Below are 22,620 nucleotides of genomic sequence, written 5' to 3' on the forward strand. Positions count from 1 at the left end.
TTGTGCTATATTTTTGTATCTGATGTGTGTCTTAATTTTATGAGTTCTCAGTGAAAAGACAACTAACTCTTGGAAGATTCCTAAGTTTTAAAAACACACAAATTACTGTGTATACCATATCAACTTATATTCTTCAAAACATGGGAAAATTGAGCTTATACATTGTTTACATTCTTATTTGAGGTGAATAAATATATTTTAGATGAATACAATAGTGAAGTAATCCAAAAGTAATTTGGCCAGTTGGGTCAGATTCATCTTATGTATATAATTTTTTTAATAAGCAAATTTAGTATTAAAGGTATAACTTAATTCATATTATATTTTTAAAATGTGTATCTTTATCATTTATCATACAGTTGGAAATTATAGTACATAATCTGCATTTTCTTTTTTAATTGGCATATTCTTTTAAAAATTACAGTGAAATTTCTGCTTTTAAAAATATATTAGATGGTGTATATCCAATGATTTAGCAGCATTCGGTTATAGTCCTGGATCTGTTTCCTTTCTGATTTGATTTGAGGCCATTTATTTAACCTCTGTGAGTCTCAGTTTTCTTATGTATAAAGAACTCAGAGTCCTTTTTTAGATCAAATATGTGATTCTACAAGTTTCAGTATTGGAGCTTTTTAATGTGTAATTGTCTATAGAGTTTTTTGGTCTATTTCTCAGTGAGCAATGATTTTTACATTTTGATTTAGAATCTTAGATGAAATTTTTCTGAAAAGAATAATTCAACTTCTACACTGTTTCCTTTCCAGAATCAAATACTTAGGGCAGCAGTCCCCAACCTTTTGGTACCAGGTACTGTTTCATGGAAGACAGGAAGACAGTTTTTCCACAGACTGGGGGCGGGTGTATGTGTAGGGGCTGCGGGGCGGTGGAGCTCAGGCGGTGATGCGTGGCCTGGTTCCAAACAGGCCACGGACCAATACGGGGCCACAGTTGGGGGCTTGAGGACTATAGACTTAGGGTGTTGCCTGGCCTGAAATAGTTACTGTTTTAGTAATCTCTTCTTTATCGTTATTACTATAAAACTAATGTATATACTAATGTCTGTCTCACAGGTAGATAAGACTGTGTGACCAAGTTCAAGCTAAGGGGATATGAATAAAAGTGTACGATATCCATTCAGGTCATTTAAAAATGGAAATGTATGCCAGCCGTTTTCTCTTTCCCCTCCTGTAATCACAGCTGTGACACCGGCATTCAGGCTTTCACCATGTAGATGGAACACTTAAGGAATTATGGAACCTGGGTCTCTGGATGACCTCATGAAGGAGAGCTGCCTTGCTCTGGACTGTTATGTGAGATAAAAACAAACTCCTATCTGTCCAAGTCATTCTATTTTCATGCCTTTTTTTTTTTTATAGCAGCTCATCTTATATTTCAACTAATACCAAAATTGCTACCAGGAATGGAGTACCACCATAACAAAAATCTGAAATATGTGGCATTGATTAAGCAGTCAGTGAGCAGTAAGGAAACAGACAATTGCAGGCTACAAAGCTGGCCACCTTTGTAATATCATGGCAGAATATTTGGTAAAACCATTATTTCTGATAACTTGGAAGGCAGACCATATGTCTGCTGTGCCCATAGCTTGTTAAAGGAAGTGGTAAAACAAGAAAAGAATGTTGGTGTGTGTTTGTGTGTTAGTTGCTTTTTGCTGCTTTTGGCAAGGTACCATGAAAGTTAGGTAATAATTAACCAGTTTACAAGTATAAATGGAAGAGAACACTGCTTAACTAAGGGAATGCACACACTCTGACTGTGGCTTGCAGTTAAAAATTGATGTAAAATCTAATAACTGGGAGCCCCAAAGTTGAGAAAGTCAATTACAATTATTCCATATCAACTAGAGCCTTTGGTCACTTTCCTTTCCAAAAGTTTCTATGAAGACTTTTCATCTGGACAGTGGCAGCCCTATAACAAAGGTCAAAGTAAAGGTGTTGTCATGCTAATCTACCCTATTATTTTAGATGACCTTAAAATAGCCACCATTAAAATAATAGAGAGGGAAATGAGCTAAGCACAAAAGCAAATAAATAAAATAAGAAAGTTGGCAGGCTTAAGAACTACCAGAAGAGATTTAGACATGGAACTGACTGGTAGTAAACAGACTGAAAGCTTACTAAAATTTTAATGGAATTGTATTCTTAGGGCAAAACCATAAACCTGGCAAGAAAGTGCCTGTAATTTTTCAATCTCTAAAATAACCACTAGGCCCCCAAATTTGTATCATCAGAAAGCAGGCTGTGAAAATTGTACAGCCCCCAAAGAGGTCTGCTCTCCAACATCAACTTCAGATGTAGCTTAAGGGATAATAGAGAAAGATTTTCCCAGAGGCAAAGCCAAGGGCCCCAGGGGACTATGGACAAGGGAATTTTCCCCATGAAGTAGGTTCGGTATCTAACAAGGTATCTTCACAATCCCTGCCTAGAAGATGAATTGTGACTACTATGCGTTGCCCATGCTTCCTTTTCCAAACCATCGTAATCGTATTATTTCTGTTCTCTGCTCTGGTTTATGTAAATATCATATGTCTTAGTCTGTTTTGTGTTGCTATAACAGAATACCATGGACTGAGTAATTTGTGATGACAGAAATGTATTTGGCTCACAATTCTGGAGGCTGGGAAGTACAAGTTCTAGGGACCGCATCTTGTGAGGGTCTTCCTGCTGCATTATAACATGACAGAAGGCATCACGTAACAAGAGAGCACACATGCCAGAGAGAAAAAAGGGAGCCAAACTCGTTATTTTATTAGGAACCCACTCTGACAATAACCCACTCTCACAATTACAGCACTAACCTAGTCCTGTGGACAGAGCCCTCATAACTTAATCACCTCTTACAGGCCCTACCTCTCAGCATTGTTGCATTGGGGATTAAGTTTCCAACATATGAACTTTGTGAGGCACTAGCATCATCTCATCAGCTTTCTACTTTATAAGTATTGTCAAAATCTTTGGCCCACTGATGACTTTTTCTCCCATTCTTAACAGTGTTATACATTCATTCTCTTTGTGTCTCTTTATTACCATGCCTATGGGATGTTCAGAGGGAGGTGTTATAAGGAATCTACTTAGTTTGAAATACCACATTTGAAGTCTTTAGCAATTTTTAAAAGGCTGCTGAATTTCTAAATAGGTTGGGACTACTGGCATGGCCAACTGAGGGAGTTCAGCAAATCATCTCACCAAAAAGAGATAACGAAACTGGGCAAAATTGTTAAAACAACCACTTTAGAATTCTAGAAATTGAAAAAAGGAATACAACAAATTGAGAAGCATTTATTCGAGAAAAACTACTGAACTTCAGTAGGAATATTTGGCAGTTTGTGGCATTTTGTTCTAAGTCTGCTTCCACTTCCCTCATCTTGCTCCAGGCTGTGTTAGTTGTACCAAGATGAAGCAGGCCTGAGGCTCATTGCTGCTAGAGGGGCTGATCTGATTTACATTGGAATTTGGAAAAGCTCATGCTTAGGAGTTTTGTTAAAACAGTGGGACAATCCAGGAACAATAGCAAACAATCCATGAAGGCCAGTCTCACAGCTATGTCATGCCACTGGTTGGGCAAGCAACAGACTAGCAGATCAGCCAGAAATACAATGGAAATTGGGGATAAGACAGCTACAGTGGTCATTGATAAACTTCCTCATATCCCTGGTGGTTTGGAAGCCAGTGGGCTTGTACAAGGTCACACACATGCTCAAGAGAGATCAGAGAGAGCCCTAACTATCCACTCATCCCTCCTTGAATATGAGGCCCATGTACTCAGAAAGTAAAAGTTGGAGTAAACTTAGAGACTGCATGAACTTTGAATGCATTTCCCAAACCACACATTGATTCATCAGCAGAGTAGAAACCTTACTAGCTCAAGGCGTTTGTTTATTACAGTTTATTTTAAAGGATATAACTCAGGAACAACCAAATGGAAGAGATGCACAGGGCGTGGGCCATAGAGCTTCCATGCCTCTTCAGGGCACACCACCCTCCCAGCACCTCCACGTGTTCACCAATGTGGAAGCTCTTTGAGCTCCACCATTTAGCGTTTTTATGGAGGTTGCATTATGTAGGCTTGATTGGTTACATTATTAGCCATTGGTGATTTAGCTCAACCTCCAGTCCCTCTCCCCTCCCCAGAGGTTAGAGAGTGGGGCTGGAAGTTCCAACCTTCTGATCACTCCGTTTCTCTGATAACCCCGTCCTGAAGTCATCTAGGGGCTTTCAGCCAGCAGTCAGCCAACAGTCATCTCATTAATATACGAAAATACACTCTTTTTAAAAAAAATTTCAAAATATTAAGGGGGTACAAATGTTTTTGTTACATGACTTGATTCAGGGCTATAAATGTACCCATCACCTAAATAGTGTTCATTATACCTATTAAGCGGGTTTTTACCCCTCTCCTCTACCCCCGACCTCCTTCTTGAATCCCAATGACTTTTACTTCCCTCTGTGCACTTGTATGCCCATTGGTTAGTTTTGATTTATTAGTAAGTACACATAGTGTTTGTTTTTCCATTCTTGAGATACTTTGCTTAGGTTAATGGTCTCCAATTCCTTCCAAATTGTTGCTGAAGGTATCAATTTATCCTTTTTATCGCTGAGTAGTACTCCATGGTACAGATATACCATATTTTGTTATTCTAACCATGAATTGATGGGTACTTGGGTTGATTCCACATCTTTGCAATTGTGAATTGTGCTGCTATAAACATCAAGTACAGTTGTCTTTTTGATAAAATGACTTTTCATTTGGGTGGATACCCAGTAGTGGGATTGCTAGATCAAATGGTAGATCTACTTTTAGTTCTTTGAGGAATCTCCATACTGTTTTCCATAGGGGTTGTAATAATTTGCAGTCCTACCAACAATGTATAAGCATTTCTTTCTCTCTGCAGCCATGCCAGCATTTATTGTTTTTGGACTTTTTAATAAAAGCCACTCTAACAGAAGTAAAGTGATACCTCACTGTGGTTTTAATTTGCATTTCCCTGATGATTAGTGACATTGAGCATTTTTTCATATTTTTTTTGCCATTTGTCTATCTTATGAGACATTTGTGTTCTTGTCTTTTGCCCACTTTTTAATGGTTTTTTTTTTTTTTTCTTGCAGGTTTGTTTGAGTTCTTTGTAGATTCTGCTTATTAGCCCTTTATCAGATGTGTAGATTGTGAATATTTTCTCCAATTGTATTTCTCCCATTGGTTGTCTATTTGCTCTGTTGATTATTTCCTTAGCTGTGCAGGGGCTTTTTAATTTAATCATGTTCCATTTTCCCCTATGTTTTCTTCTTGGAATTTTTTTTTTAAGAGACAGGGTCTTATTCTGTTAGACTAGAGTGCAATGGCATGATTATGGCTCACTCTAACCTCAAACTCCTGGGCTGAAGTAATCCTTCCACGTTAGCCTACCAAGTAGCTGGGACTACAGGTGCTCACCACACTTGGCTAACTTTTTCCGTGTTTTTTTAGAGATGGGGGTCTCACTATGTTGCCTAGGCTAGTCTCAAACTCCTGGACTCAAGTGATCCTCCCATCTTGGCTTCTCAAAGTGCTGGGATTACAGGTATTAGCCACCATGCCCATCCTATTTTAGGAATTTTGCTGTTTTAGGTCTTATGTTTATGTCTTTAATCCACTTTGAGTTTATTTTTGTGATGGTGTAAGACAGGGGTCTAATTTGTTCTTCTGCATAAGGATATCCAGTTTTCCCAACACCATTTATTGAAGAGACTATTCTTTCCCCAGTGTGTATTCTTGGCATCATTGTTAAAGATCATATTGTTGACCATATATGTGTGCATGTGTTTTGGGCTCTCTATACTGATCCATTGGTTGGTATGTCTGTCTGTATGCCAGTAAGATACTGTTTTAATTTCTGTAGCTTTGTAATATATTTTGAAATCAAGAAGTGTGATGCCTTCAGCTTTGTTTTTTTCTTTCAAAATTGTTTTGCCTATTCTGGGTCTTTTGTGGTTTCACATGAATTTTAGGTGGCATTACAACTGATGCCACAGAAATATAAATGATTATGAGAGACTACTATGAACAGTTGTACACCAATAAATTGGACAACCTAGAAGAAATGGATAAATTTCTAGAAATTTACAGCCTAATCCTGAATCATAATGAAATAGAAAATCAGAACAGGCCAATAACATGGAGATTGAATTAATAAATCAAAACCTCCCTATAATAATAACAAAAGTCCAAGACCTGATGGCTTCACTGGTGAATTCTACCAAATTTTTATGGGAGAATTAGTGTCATCTCTTCTAAAACTCTTGCAAAAAACTGAAGAGGAGGGAACACTTCTAAATTCATTTTATGAGGCCCAGCATCACCCTGATACCAAAACCAGACAAAGATTCCACAAGAAAACCCACAGGCCAATATCCTTGATGAACATAGATGTAAAAATGCTCAAAAAAGATTAGAAAATCAGATCTGACAGCACATTAAAAGCATCATACCCCATGATCAAGTGGAATTTGTCCCTGGAATGCAAGGATAGTTCAACATATGCAAATAAATAGATGTGATACATTAACTGAATGAAGGGTAAAAATCATAATGATCATCTCAACAGAGGCAGAAAAAGCATTTGACAAAATTCAACACATTTGATGATAAAAAAAAAAAAAAACACTGAACAAACTAGCTATGGAAGGATTGTACCACAACATAGTAAAGATCATGTATGACAAGCCTACAGCTAACATTATGCTGTATGGAGAAAAACTGAAAGCTTTTCTTCAAAGATCTGAAACGAAGATGTCCACGTTTGCCACTTGTGTTCAACATAGTACTGAAAGATCTAGCCAGAACAATTAGGCCAGAAAAACAAATAAAAAGCATCCAAAAAGGAAAGGAAGAAGTAAAATTATCTCTGTAGATGACATCATCTTACATGTAGAAAACCCTAAAGATGCCACAAAAACATGGTTAGGGCTAATAAATGAATTTAGGAAAGTTGCAGGATACAAAATCAACATACAAAACTCAGTTGTGTCTCTATATACTGACAACAAACTATCCACAAAGAAAATTATACGAAAGCATCAAAAATAATAAAATATATAGAAATAAACTTAAGGAGGTTAAAGACTTGTACACTGAAAACTACAAAACATTGATGAAAGGCATTAAAGCAGACAGAAATGGAAAGACATCCTATCCCAAGTGATCTACAGATGCATGGTTATCCTCATCAAAATCCCAATGACTTTTTCTTCTTTTTTTTTTATTGTTTTCTTCATTTTGGTGTCACTACCTTGATACATATAAAGGACCCAGCAGGTTTACACACCATTGCATTAGCATCATTGGTACAAATGTTGACAGAGTAAAAAGACAAATAATATTTTAGTATTATTATGAAAATAGTTTTGAACTCATTGACCCCCTGATAAAGGGGTCTACCACTACACACGTGGTTCCTCTGTCTGGAAGTCGCTTCCTTCTTCATTTTCCAAAACATTTTCCAAAACTCCTAAACATTTTCCAAAGGCCCAGTTCTTTTAAAGCTGTCCCTGACTCTTTCCTCCCCTACTGAATTTCTTTATTTTTCTCTTTTGTCTTGCCATGGTACCTTACACATATCTCTGCTATAGTACTTAACAATAGTGTTGGCGCTTTTTATTTGCATGTCTTATTTATAACCTCAGCACTATTGGATACTCAGTAATTTAATGAGGCTGACATTTTATAATTATGTACCAGAAAATCATGGCAATGGCTATTTCTTCTTATTCCTGTGGGCTATACTCCTGTACAGCCATTGAGTCACTTGGCACTATGTGGTATTCTCTATTCTATATAATGGTATTCTCTATTCCTATATAATTGTAGCTCTGAGTTGGATCCCTACTTGTTAATTATTTACATATACATACTATAAAGAAATATTATCCCACTTATTCAATTCCTATCATAAGTATACTGAGATTATGTATAGTATTTTCAATCAAATGTTTTATCTTTTTTATGGTTTTTTTCCAAGTTTAATTTAATTTTTTATTTTTAGAGACAAGTTCTCACTCTGGTCCCCAGGCTGGAGTGCAGTGGTGCAATCATAGCTCACAGCACCCTCTTAATTCCTAGACTCAAGCAATTTCCTGCCTCAGCCTCCCAAGTAGCTGGGACTACAGGTGCTCACCACCATATTCTTGTTTTATGTTTTATATATCCTTATTTTTAAGTTAACATAATATTTATTCACTAAACTTCTTTATCCTCAAAAGAAGAAAATAACTTAAATTTCTTTTTATTTTTTTATTTTAGCATATTATGGGGGTACAAGTGTTAAGGTTACATATATTGCCCATGCCCCTCTCCCCCCTTGAGTAAGAGCTTCAAGCGTGTCCATCCCCCAAATGTTGCACATCTTACTCGTTCTGGTTGTATATACCCATCCCTTCCTCCTCCCTCCCAGCCTCCCGACACCCGATAAATGTTACTCCTATATGTTCACTTAGGTGTTGATCCGTTAATACCAATTTGCTTAAAAGAATAATTTGGCCCATAAGAAAAATAACTTTATAACTAAAATAACTTTAGTGGTAACACTTATTTCATCTGATGATTTTAATGGATTGTTACAAGAAAAATGAGTGTGCATTTTTCATTTTGTGTGCTGTTCATTTTTAAGGCTTGTTGGCAGAAAAGGAAAATACACTTAACAGATTGTGATTTTAATTGAGAGTTTTTTTGTCCATTAAGACTATTATGAGCGTGGTCCTTATGAAGACATATGTGTTTATAGTTCCCATCCTGCCAGAAATGTAATTTTTTTCAAATCAAGAGAATTATCTCTTCTCAGAAAAATATTCTTGCACACAGAAAAACAATCATCTCATTAAGTAGAATGTGAAATGAGACAAATGACAGGACAAACAAGGAACAAACACATTGTCATACAGGAAGAATGTGCTAGCGTGCAAGAGCTTATGCATTACTGCTGTTAAGACAAATAATTTGATATATCAACAAATGTAACATACTATGTAAAAACTTTTATAAGTGTGTGTGTGGAGGTGTATGTGTTTGGAGAATGGCTATTCTTGTTGATAAGTCTTCGTTGTTGTATTTCAGCCTAAGGAGAAAATGACTGTTTTAATTCAGATATAATTCAGCAAAGCCCACTGTGTAATCATTATAGCCATCAACAAACTGATTCATGTGCATTTGGTCCAAAAGTTACAAAAGCTGTTTCTGAGTTCTTGTTTGTACCCACCATTTTAAGATTACATCAGAATTAAAGCATGCAGGACTTGAACTGACTTCAAAGACTAGCTTTAGACTTCTAGCTAGTTTAGCTTTTTTCTTTTATTGGTTCATGTTTTCCATTTGGCTTCCATATCCTGTTCTAGCTTGATGCCCCTTCTAGAATTTCATTTACAAATCTTACAGCCTTGGTTGGTGAAACATACTAATTAATACTGTGGTGGAGGCTGAGGGTTTTAGCAATCTCATGCCTCCTGGTTGGAAAAATATCTGCTGTTTTTCCGCCCATGACTAGCACCATATTGAACATGGCAAAATGCGTCTTAAGTGGAACTTTAAATGCATTTAATCAAAATGCATTTAGGGAGGACTGTTTACACTGTTATCTGTTGCCAATACTATTAATCATGAAGCTCAAACCTTTCAGTGCAACAGAAATATGAGATCTACGTTTTCCCTAATTAGATTTTTTTCAAGCAAAACAATAAAGTAAAAACAGGCCATTTTATGATTCTTAAAAGTCCTAAGTAATCATGAAGCCAACAGCATTTCGACTTTAAAAATAGGCAATTCCATGGGATTTAGAAATCCCTTAGGACTATATTAAGCAATACTAATTTAAGGGACAAATTCCAGTTCCATGGGTCTTTGGCCTGCCTGGGAACTCTATGCAGGCAACCAAGCTCAGATTTGCAGCTTGAATAAGTTATGAACAACTTCTCAATAAATTTTGGTAGTCCTGTGGTACATCCATCATATTTTAATGGGAATTGAATAAATCTAAAATTATTTGCATTATTTGCCTACCAAACTTGTAGCAGATCCAGAATGCACCATATAATTTGGGTTGACTCTCAGGTTGCTATATCCTCATGCTGTCTTGTGATGATGTCGGTACATGTCAATTCAGCATTTTTTGAGTAGTGTGTAGGGCCTAGCCTTTTAGTAGGTTTAAACCTTTGAAAAAATAGTTGGGTGGTTTTATAAGCATTGTACTTTGTAGATTATGACATTATAGTTAAATCTTCAACTGTTAGATTTCTCCAATCCTAGCTAAGTTTTGAAGAGGAAAGAAGGATCAACCACCCTTAAAATTGAAATTCATTGAGCCTGGAACTTATGATACTCTTGGTTAGTGGACTGACTTGGCTATCTTAGTTGGATGTCCACAAAGCAAGGGAGATGGAAAGGATGCTTTGTGAATTTGTGCTGTAAATGAAGTTATCTACACTGCCAAGTTCAAAGCTCTACTTGCCAAGTTCCCTTATTGTCCAAATTCTCATGTATTTGAAAGTTTTATGTGTCCCTTGAGATCTTCTGATGAATGTGATTGCAACATACTTCCAAGAACCTGAAGATCTAGGATTAGCTAGTGAAAAGATAATTTATAATACATTTACCTTGAGCTCTGATTGGCAGTGTTTGTGTTAATATAGTCCCTGTGTTATGTCTAATGTGTGTGTGTGCAAACACAAAGGAATGAGAAGTTGGTTTCAAAATGACAATTTTTAAAAGTGGGGGGGGGGCGACCTGTATGTAGCTTACATAAAGCTGTATTTCCTCATAATTTTAAATTACCTTTTCCAAGATGACATGCTCTAATTTTTCTAACATTTAATTGAAAGTTCCTTTTGAAACATAGAGAAATTTAATTCAGAAATGTATTCCCTTCCTCGCTTGTATAGTGGTGAGTAATGAAAAAAAAAAAAAAAGAAAAGAAAAAATATACAGACATAGACTATAAAAAAAAGTTTTAATTTTTAGAAAGAAGGGTGAAGGGGCAAGATGGCTGACTAGAGGCCATCCCAAAAAGAAGAAAAGGTTTCAGACGAAAAAGCATAGCCCAGGTGAAATACTGAGGGAAAGGTGCCAGAAGTGACCTTTGCCAGAAATACCACAGGAAGAAGTTGGACAGAACAAGAAGGAGCAAGATTTTGGCAGAGACCAACCCCTGGGGTATTGGGAGTCTGGAGGGAAGAGTAGGTGAGAGTGTTTACTTTTCCTCCCCTCACACCCGGCTCTGGGTCTGTCTGAGAGCCCTTCTACCCTGGTGAATCCAGGCTCTGCTGCCATTGGCGAACTGAGAGCTGCTTGGGGGCATAGCTCCGAGCTCTAGGTCTGCGCACAGTCGCACCCCTCCCCCCCACCTCAGCTGAGTCCTCAGGGTGCCAAATTGCCCACGCACATGCTAGGCACCTCTGTCCAGCCAGAGAAGTCACAGCCCCTTAGTCTCCCTGTCACTGGATCCCACAGGAACATTCCCTAGCACCCACGTGGACTGAGCTGACCAGGAAGGAACGGAGATACACAGGAAAGCAGCAGTATTTCCGGAGTTGTGACCCACAGGGCTGGCTGCCCCACGGGGACTGGGAAGTATGACAGTGTTTTTAGGACACAGGAAGGGGGAATGTGCACTTTCCTGCACCCGAGAGCTCCTGGCTCAAGATCCAAAGTTGTCTTCACCCTCCCAGTGGAGATGGGAATGCAGAAAGGGGTCTGTAGGAAAGGAGAGTGTTCTCATTCCTGAGCAGAAGAAACAGCACCAGAGCCTGGGAAGGAACATGAAGATGGAGACTTCTCATCCTCCAACTACACAACACTGTGGACTTGGGCACTTCTGCTCCCAAGCACAGTCTTCTGGGTGTGGGTGTGCTGCGCGATGGCCAGCTCTAAGCTTGCAGCAGGGGGTGCACCCCCAGTGGTACTCTGCTCACCATGCCCAGGTTCTGCACAGAGGGTGTGGCTCATTTTCCTACTCTCATGGACAGGAAGCATTTCTGCAGCTGTCCTGACCTGGAATCTCAGCCCCTGGATCTCTACATCACTTCATCCACAGCCAACATTCCCCAGCACCTACTTGGACCACAGCAGTCTTAGGGGACTGGTGGGTCCTGGGGGAACTATGTGGGTCTCCTGGAGCTTGGACACTCAGGATGGGCTGCCTCCATCTGAGAGGTTTCTTTTTTTTTTTTTTTTTTTTTATTTTATTTTTTCGACCCCATTTAAAAAGTTTGATATTTTTAAAAAGTTTGACATCTGAGAGGTTTCTGTTGGGACCAGAGAGGGTCCCACAGGATGATTAAGCCAGAGCACTTGGGAGCAGCTGCCCCACCTCTGACAGAGCACCTGTCATACCCAGGATTCCAGGGAGCTTGGGGCTCACTCCTTTCCCTCTAAAAAGCCATAGCAAGTGCTCTTATGTACCCCAAGAACAAAAATCTTACCACCTCTACTGAGGGAGGGCGAGGCTAGCAGTCCTCTCTCCAAGCTGCCTCTCTCTTCTGGGAGGAGCCCACTCCCTGGAGGCAAGTCCCTGGCACAGCCACACCTCTCCCACTGGGGTATGTCAGCCACAGCCCAGCCAGTCTGGTAGCCCTGCACACAATGGGCTGAGCTGCCTCCACCACCTCTCCTTCAGCTGGGTCGGGGTGGGATCTGGGAATCCGGGGACTTTTGTGCCCCAACAGAACAGAGACCACTATAATTGCCAAGAGAGAGGGAGGTGTGAGTGGCTTGTGCACCCCACAGCTGCCTGCCTCTGCTAATCTCGTTAAGAGGGGCCCACCCCTCTGTCATAGGCTCACAATGTATCCACTCTTCTCTTGCTTAAGCATTCTTCTGGAGTACGGGATCACCCCACTGCTCACTATCATAGCCAGCACCTGAACTCAGGGAGGCTTAAGGCAAGTTGGACAACCTAGTCTCAGTCTCCTGCCCCCCACCCCCACCCAGGACTCAAGCAGGCCTGGGAAATGAGGATGATGTAATCTATTGTATCACTGCTAGCACTTGAACCCTCTCAGGGGTCTGAGGTCCAACCCACCCAAATTGCCATCAGCACCCCAGTGGGTACCCACCTTCATGAGCCAAAAGGCAGTGTATCTCTTTCTCCCTATGCTGAATAACAAAGTTCCCAGCAGAGGAGAACAGGTGAACAGCAAAGCTATCTGTTTTTGAACTGAGGTAAGAGTTTCCAGATGAGATGGAACCAGTATAAGAACCCTGGAAATATAAAAAAACAGACTGCTTCAACAACTGCAAAGGATCAAAGCTCTCCAGCGATGGACTCCAGCCTAAAGGAAATTTTTGAAATGTCAGATATGGAGTTCAAAATACAGATTGCAAGTAAGCTCAATAGGATTGATGAGAAAGTTGAAAACCACCACGGAGAAACAAAAAAAATAATTCAGGATATGAATGAAAAATTCACTAAAGAGATAGATTTTTAAAAAATAACAAAACTTCTGGAAATGAAAATATCATTTAGAGAATTTCAAAATACAGTGGAATATTTTAACAACAGACCAGACCAAGCTGAATGAAGAATTTCAGAGCTTGAAGACAAGGCTTTTGAATTAACCCAATCAGTCAAAAATAAAGAAAAAAGAATTAGGAGAAATGAACAGTCTCTGAGAAATATGAGATTATGTAAAATGGCTGAACATAAGGATCATAGATGTCCCTGACAGAGGAGAAGAAGAAAAAGCAAAAAGAATGGAAAAATTATTTGAGAGAATAATGAAGGAAAACTTCTCTGGTCTTGCTAGATATTTAAACATCCAGATACAAGAAGGTCATTGAATTCCTGGAAGATTCATTGCAAATAGAACATCACCAAGGCACATAGTCATCAGTCTGGCCAAAGTCCAAGTGAAGGAGAAAATCCTACAAGCTGCAAGGTGAAAACATCAAGTAACTTACAAAGAAAACCCGTCAGACTAACAGCAATCTTCTCATTAGAAACCTTACAAGCCTGAAGGTATTGGGGTTCCATCTCTAGTATTCTTAAACAGAATAACTGTCAGCCAAGAATTTTGTATCCTGAAAAACTAAGTTTAATAAATGAAGGAAAAATAAAAGCTTTCCCAGACAAACAAACACTAAGGGAATTTGTCACCACTAGACCTGCCCTACAAGAAATGCTCAATAGTACTCTAAACAGCGAAAAGAATGGTCACTACACACCAGTCTAAAACACTCAAAAGTAAAAACTCACAGCTCTTATACAACAGGTAACACAAAGAGGAATCCAAAGTGACTAGGTAAAATAAACATGATGAGTAAAACAATAACTCATGTATCAATATTAACATTGTATGCAAATAATCTAGACGTTTCACTAGCACCTCTTGCATCATCTTGGATGAAGCTGGAGCCCATTCTACTAAGTGAAGTATCACAAGAACGGAGAAACAAGCATCATATGTACTAACCATCAAATTGGTACTAATTGATCAACATTTATGTGCACATATGGAAGTAACATTCACCAGTGATCAGGGAGGGGGGAGGAGGGGATGGGTAAATTCACACCTAATGAGTGCGTTGTGCATGGTCTGGGATGGGCACGCTTGTAGCTCCAACTCAGGTGGTGCAAAATGCAATATATGTAACCTAAACATCTGTACTCCTATAAAAATTTTGAAATTAAAAAAAAATAAATAAATGACAAAGAAAAGCTGTGGAAATGTTTCAGATCAAAAGAGAAATGACAACAAAATACAATACCTAATCCTAAACTGGCATCCTGTACTGGAGGAAAAAAATACCATCAAGGACATTATTGGGTCAACTGACAAAATTTGAATATGAATCATAAAGTGTTGTATCTCTGTTAAATCTAAAAAGAAAAATGGCCAAATACAGACATTTCCAGACAAACAAAAGCTGAGAGAATTTGTTGGCACTGGACCTATACTACAGAAAATACGAAAGAAGTTCCCAGGGTTGCATAGAAATGATCCCAGATGGGAGCCTGCATCTGCAGGAAGGAAGAAGAGCACTGGAAATGGTAAGATTTCTAAACTGTACTTTTAGACTTGTAATTCAATATGGTGGCTTAACCACATGTGTTTAGCTCCTTTCCCTCCCAACCCCTAAAAATTACTGTCAAGGCTAAAGTTACAAATTCACAAAAATAAAGAGGGCATCAGTTGGTCAGAGATTTCAGCAAATTTCTACAGACTAAAAGGGGGTGATGGAGCAAGTTTTGAATGAGGAAGCAGAGAGAGGAAAAGAATGCTTAAAAGAATGCATGGTGGCCATTGTAGCTTAAAAGAATGCATAGTGGCCATTGTAGCTGAGGGAAATATATAGCTACCCCTCAGAAGTCTAGAGATGCTTAGGACTCAGAAATGCCAGGTTTTGCAGAGATGACAAAATATGGGGCTGAAAAAAGAGTCATTACTGGAAAGCCTATAGGCAGAATGTTCAACCCAAACACATCTCTGCAGAGAATGCTTTACTTTCCCCAGTCTGAGAGAAAAGAGAACAAGGCAGATTGAGAGTGAGAAAGGGAGAGAGATTGATCTGTTCATTTAGTTCCAAAAGAAATGTAAAACAGTGTCTGGTGAGAGGCTGGGCAGCAGCTTGTGAGTTAGTGCCCTGGTCAGTGCACAGCCTCCTCAGTCTGTATTATAAGGTCCCAAGACTAATGGCTGCTCCCTGTGTGCTCACCTGAAGTAACGCCTGCCTAGTGACAAGCTCTGCAATGACACATAGCTGGTGGTCAGCTTTTATATTGCCTCATTCTTAAATGTGGGTGGGCAACTGAAAATCTACACACAAAAAAAGTATGCAATGTTAAATAAAAAGACATATGCAAACAAAAATTACTCCCTGGGAAACAGTTGATTCATGGAAAAAACAACTTTTAAAAATGTATAATTAGTGTCTTTATATCTATAAATATATCTAGACAGATAGATAGATAAAGATCTACACAGATATCCTAGAAAACAAAAACACAATGCTGTGGGGAAAGACTTAGAAAAAGAAAGTACATTTGAGAATTAAAAATAAGATTACCAAAGTAAAGAATCCATTAGAAGAGTTGGAACATACCCCTCACAAAGTTGAACAAGAAGAGACAGGTGAAAGATCAAGAGGATGTATCCAGGAGGTCCAATCTAAAACTAATAAGATTTCTAGAAAAGAACGAGGCAATAGATAGGAAATGATTGAGAAAATAATATAAGATAATGGGGAAAGTGAGACATCAAACTGAAAGGGCTCACTGAATGTCCATCAGAGTAAATTTTAAAAAGATGCATTCTCAGATTCATCATTCTGAAATTTTAGAATAGCAAGAATACAGGTAAAATATAGAGGTGGAAAAAAGCAGGTAGTCAACAAAGGACGAAATTCTGAGGCTAATAGTAGACTTCTCATCAGCAATAGACAAGAAGTACATGAAGAAATGTCTTCAGACTTCTGAAGGAAAGTGATTTCAATGTAGAATTCTCTAGCCAGCTGATCTCTTAATCATTTGTATAGGCAGAATAAAGATAGTTGCAAACTTGGAAGGACTCAGATGTTTACCTCCTAAGCACTGTACTTCCTTAAACAGTGTATCCAGCCCAAGTGAATGGTGACGTAGCCCTGAGTTCTAGCTGTGAAAACAGGCCTGCAGTGGGCCCAGGAAGAGAGCTCCAGGACAAAGTTTGGAAGGTTAAAGGTGATAGACTAACCATGTAAAAAAATTCACTCCAAAGAAAGGAGAAACTTAGGAGAACTAGGAGAAACACAAATACAAGGAAAGAAATTTTATAATACTAAATTTGGCTCAGAATTAGACCATATTTAAATAAATCATGACAATACAAAAGCTTTGTTGATTTTCAGCTTTTAAAATCAAACTACTGGTGCTCACTTCTCCAGCCCATACACTAAAATTAGAATGATACAGAGAAGATTAGCATGGCTCCTGTGCAAGGATAACAAAAAATAATTTAAAAATAATAAAATAAACTGTTGGCAAAATATGGAAGAGTCATGGTTATACATAAGCTGTAAATGTTATCAACCTTGATTTAAAAGTGCAGATTATACACAGAAACCAGTATGATGGTTCCTCAAAAAATAAACGTAGAATTACTGTGTGATCCATCAATTCCTCCTCTGGGGATATATGCAAAAGAATTGAAAGCAGGAACTCACACAGATATTTGTACACCATATTTATAGCAGCACTATTTACAATAACCAAAAGGTGAATGCAACCTCAGTGTCCTTTTTTTTAAAATCTTTTTTCTTTTTTTTTCTTATTTACCAATTAACAAATGGTCTGCTCTGTGCTACCTCAGTGTCCTTTGACGAATGAATAAACAAAAGCAAAATGTGGTATATATACATGGCTGTGGTTTGAATATGGTTTTGCCCCCACCAAAACTCATGTGGAAATTTGATCCCCAATGTAGCAGTGGTGGGAGGTGGAGCCTAGTGGGAGGTGTTTGGGTGATGGGGTAAATCCCTCATGAATGGCTTGGTGTCATTCTCTAGTAGTGAGTGGATTAGTTCTCGCTGGAATGGGTTAGTTCCCATAAGAGTGGGTTGTTACGAAGCCAGGACACCCTGCGGTTTTGCTTCTTCTCTCATGTCTGCTTCCCCTTTGACCTGCTGCCATGCTGTGACACGGCACCAGAAGAGGAGCAGCTGCTGGTACCGTGCCCCTTGAACTTCCCGGGCTGCAGAACCATGAACTAAATAAACCTCTTTTCTTTATGAATCACCCAGACACAGGTATTCTTTTACAGTAAGACAATACAGACTAAGACGCATACAATGAAATATTATTCAGCCTTAAAAAGGAAGGACATTCTGACACATGGTGTCACATGGTTGACCTTGAAGACATTATGCTAAGTGAAATAAGCCAATTACACAAAAGCAAATACTGTGTGATCCTACTTATGCGAGGTCCCTACAGTGGTCAAATGCATAGAGATGGAAAGTAGAATGGTGGTTGCCAAGGGGATGGGGTAATGGAGAATTGTTGTTTAATGGGTATAAAGTTTCAGTTTTGTATAAGTTCTGGATATTGGTTGTGCAACAATGTGAATATACTTAACATTGCTGAACTGTACACTTGACAATAGCTAAGATGGTAAATTTTATGTTATGTGTATTTTATCACAATTATAAAAAACAACTTTAAAAGAGGACCCTTGAACCCAGAGTCCAGTCCTATCCCAGTAGACCCTCGTGCTGGGGTAGCCTCCAGAGATACAGGCCCTAGGACTGCCCCTGTGGTCCAGGCCAGCTCCCAGGGGCACAGGATTGGCCTTGCAGGCAATGAGAAGGTATTGATGACCCTAATGTGGGGAGAAAACGGTCAGTTGTTCAGGGATAGTGACTTAGGAGTCGCTAGTGAGCTCTCCTCAGCCTGGGGCTGTTACCCTCTGCTCTTGCTTCTTCCCAACCCTCCCTCCATTCTTCCTCTTCCTTTGTTTCCTTCAACAAGTATTTATGAGTGCCTCTTATGTTTCAGGAACTTCAATTTGCTACTACTGACCAGATAGTGTCCCTCGAGGTATGGTACAATTTTCTCAGCAATATGATTTTAAGTGGTACATGGCTACTGCATTTAAAAAAAAAAAAAATCACATAAATTGCAAGGGGAAAAAAAAGATACAGAGGGAGAACCTATAAATCAAAGGAGATGTAGAAGATATATTAACCAATGACAATGTGTGGGCTTTATTTGGGTACTGATTTAAGCAGTTAAAAAATATATTTAGAAATTTGGACGTTGGATATTTGATGATAGTGAGATATTATCATTGTTTCAGGTGTGATAATGATATTGTAATTATATTATAAAATAAACATTATCTTTTAGAGATATATAATGAAATATTTGCAGATTAAATTATATAATATGCAGGATTTGCTTCAAAGTAATCAGTGAGGGAAGGGGATGGGGGTTGAGATGAAAAAATGGTGCCTCATGGTTTGACTATTGTCAGTGCTGAGTGACAAGGCCTTTCATTTCAATATTCTGTCAACTTCATATATATTTGGAATTTTCCACACTTAAAGTTTTAAAAAATATTAATGAGACAGTGAGAAAGCTAATCCCTTTTTGTTACCCTTTCAACCATCTGACTAAACGAGGCTAAGTGGAAAGTCTCTTATCTTTTTCATAAGGTCACATTCAGAGTCTGCAATTACATATTCATAAAATTCTTTGGTTTTAAAGTGATCCTGGCTTAAGTTCTGTCATCATAGAAAATTTATATAAAATTTGTATATATTTTTAAAGTGTATTTGTAGAATTTATTGTATATAATTTATATATTATAAAACTTTCAAACAAAAGTTTTAGCAGGTATGAATTTAATATAGTGTGCTCCCCTGTGCAAAAGCTATAATTTTATTTCTCTGTAACTAAACTCAAGTTAATTATTGTGCCCTGTTTCTTCCTCAGCAGCAGAAAGTGTGACTAAATTCAGGCAATTCAAGTGTAAAATTCAGTCTTTTCTGGGGTCAGCTCAAAATTCTTCTTAGCATTATGCTCCTCCCCTTCTCTCCTCTCTGAAGTGACCTTTATTCTGGTATCAGAGAAGAATGGGTTGCCAGGACTGCTCTGCTCTTTCATGGGGTGCAATATAATTTCTAGAGTCTTCCACACTGTGCCCAGGTACTAGCTCTTGAAGTCTACTTTTTGTCCTTCTCACCTGCTTTCTGGCATCTTGGGGTACACAGCTCAATTGCTACTCAAAATATTTGTAGACCAGGAATATCAGCATTACCTAGGAGCTTAATAGAAATGCAGACTCTCAGGCCCCACCCTGGACCAACTGGGTCAGAATCTGCGTGACATGAAAGTTTAAGAAGCACTGCTCTATAGCACCTGTTAGAATTGGCCTGAACCTCATCTCTGCCCCCAATGAAGCATCCAAGCTCCAGCTACCCTTTCCCTGATTCTTCTTCTTCCATCTAATTTTATTTGAGTAGGAAATCACATATATTTTGTTGTGTTTTGTTGTTGTTTTTGTTTTTGAGACAGTGTCTCACTCTCCCACCCAGACTAGAGTGCAATGGCATCATCATAATTCACTGCAGCCTTGAACTCCTGTGCTCTAGCAATCCTCCTACCTCAGCCTCCTGAGGAGTAGGACTACGGGCATGCGCCACCACACCCAGCTAATTAAAAAAATTTTTTTTTGTGGAGATAGGGTCTCACTATGTTGCCCAGGCTGGTCTCAAACTCCTGGGCTCAACAATCCTCCTGCTTTAGCCTTCCAAAGTGTTACTATAACAGGCGTGAGCCACTGCACCCAACCAGGAATGATGTATATTTTGGACATATTGCTTACCCACTCTTTATAACCCTACTTCCTAATTGTTGATACTCTAAAAATTTTCTCTTTCCTTAAAGAGATAAATAAAAAACTGTGGTTTGAAGACTATTTGCCTACTATGAGATTTAAATCACTTCAACAAGTGATCACCCTTGAGGACAGTGTATGTAGAAAACTCTTCCTCCCAGGTGAATAGCAGAGGCATGGACAATGAGAATGCCCAAGTTAGCATCTCGAAATACTAATGGCTATATTGGTTTTTAAAAATGAGTCAATCTAGTGCTCTCTTAGGCAGCACAAATAATTGGAACGAGATAGAGAAGATTAGCCTGGCCCACGTGCAAGGATGACACACAAATTCATGAAGTGTTTCATAAAAAAGAAAAGAGTCAATCTTGCTGTTCCCTTTGTGGGGACACTTTTCTCCCACATCTTTAGGGGGTTCACTTCCCCTTATCAGTGGGGACTCTGCTATCTGAAAGGGCATCCTGTCACCACCCTGCTTCATTTCTTCATAGAACTTAACCATTGTCAGAAGTTATTGGATGTATTCACTTGTTTACTCGTTTGTTCTGTGTGTCTCATATGAGAACACAAACTCCATGAAGGCGATGACTTTATCTTTTTCACATATCTCTACTGTATAGAGCAATGCTTAGCATGGGCTGGTTGGTAAATATTCATTGAATGGATGAATGATCTCACACTGATCTCCCATCTTTTAAACCTTCTGTATTATTTCCACCTCATTTTAGTCCTAAACTCTATTCTCTGATACTGGATTTCATGACTCATCTCCTTAACAAAATTATACCAGCTTAGTAGAGCCCAGGTGCTGGGTTTCACAGTTCCTTGCCCTCTCTCATAATGGCTGGCCACAGATCAGGGAACATATTAAGTGCTCAGTAAATCCTTTTTGAATTGTAGTGAGAGGATTTGATTTAGCTTATTCTTTAAAATGAAGTTTGAAACATCACATAGAGATTTGTTCATCCTTCATATGCTACAGTTTGTAACTCAGGCTGGGTGCAGTGGCTCACACCTCTAACTCCAGCATTTTGGGAGGCTGAGATGGGAGGATCACTTGAGCCCAGGAGTTGGAGGCTGCAGTGGGCAATGATTGTACCATTACACTCCAGCCTGAGTGACACAGCAAGACCGTATCTCTAAACAAATAAATAATTAAAACAAAAAAAATTATAACTCAGAGAAGGATAAAGGTAAATATGAAGAGGGAGTGTGTACAAAAGCACCCCATTCTTCAAGTAGTAATGGGTGAAGTGGTCCTTTCTGAAAGGTTTGCTAAGGCCCTAGATTGAAATATGACATAGTCTCAGGGTGACCATGCAGTCTTCTAATGACTGTATCCTGCTATCTAGATGACTATACCCAGGAAAACATCTGGAAGCTAAAGATTTCCATATGTATTGGATTCGATTAGTTCACTACATCTATAAATTAAAATAAACATAAGTTCAAAGTGGGATTCTGAAGTAACTATAAGACATCCTTTTTCTCCAAATCAATTAAAAAGTCATTATCAAGTATCCTATCTTAGAATGATAATTTATATCTTTTGGCTTTGTTGTATCCTGTTAGAAGTTAAAGCATGGCATTTCCCCCTCCTCTTGATTTTTTTCCCCCATCTAATAAACTTTGATTTTTTTTCTCTCTCTCTGTATTCTTAATGCAGCTGAGTTTCACATGACTCTCATTTAACAGCTTCACTTCATAAAGCCTGTTATCAGGCTAGGTCATCTCTGTACATAGCTTCAGTGATTGATATCAGCCCAGTTCTGGGAAAATTGTTTTAATTACCACTGGCTCTGAAATGCCCAAAGGAACACCAATATTTGGTACTTGGTTATTACACAGACCCAGTCATCTGAATAAATAAACTTTTAGATTTTCTAAGAAAGACTTAGGTGGATATATCAATTCAACTGAAAGAAACTGAAGGCAATGAAATAATCGACTGATTTGGGGAGTGTTCTCAGTGGCTGCTTGGGACTATCCTCGCAGCTATTAGGGACAACAGCACAGAGCACACAGTAGGTGCTCAGTGAATCGTGACAGGCTAAAGAGTGGTGTCCATGGAGACAGGTTTGTTTCTCTGGAGGTGCTCTCCACAGCCCTGGTGTAGGAGGAAATCCTTGGATACTCACACTCTAGATCTCATCCCCAGTTCTGTTATTTTTCTACCACTATGACCTTAGTTTGTTTATCTAAAAACCAGGAATCCATGCTTGTTTCATGGGATTATTGAGAGGACCAAATGAAAACATATGTGAACATGTTT

The 22,620-nt window shown here is 38.7% G+C and overlaps 2 non-coding genes across 2 annotated transcripts; both read left to right on the forward strand.

Annotated features, from left to right (window-relative positions):
* The first annotated feature begins 16,880 nt into the window (after positions 1-16,880).
* On the forward strand, positions 16,881-16,991 carry LOC142872032 (U6 spliceosomal RNA). Its single transcript, XR_012920279.1, has one exon. It is a non-coding gene; the product is annotated as a U6 spliceosomal RNA (small nuclear RNA).
* A 3,609-nt stretch (positions 16,992-20,600) lies between these two features.
* Positions 20,601-20,702, forward strand: LOC142872039 (U6 spliceosomal RNA). The gene has a single exon (XR_012920285.1). It is a non-coding gene; the product is annotated as a U6 spliceosomal RNA (small nuclear RNA).
* Positions 20,703-22,620: the final 1,918 nt, after the last annotated feature.

Source organism: Microcebus murinus, chromosome 7 (genome assembly GCF_040939455.1).
Source record: "Microcebus murinus isolate Inina chromosome 7, M.murinus_Inina_mat1.0, whole genome shotgun sequence".
Classification (NCBI taxonomy): domain Eukaryota; kingdom Metazoa; phylum Chordata; class Mammalia; order Primates; family Cheirogaleidae; genus Microcebus; species Microcebus murinus.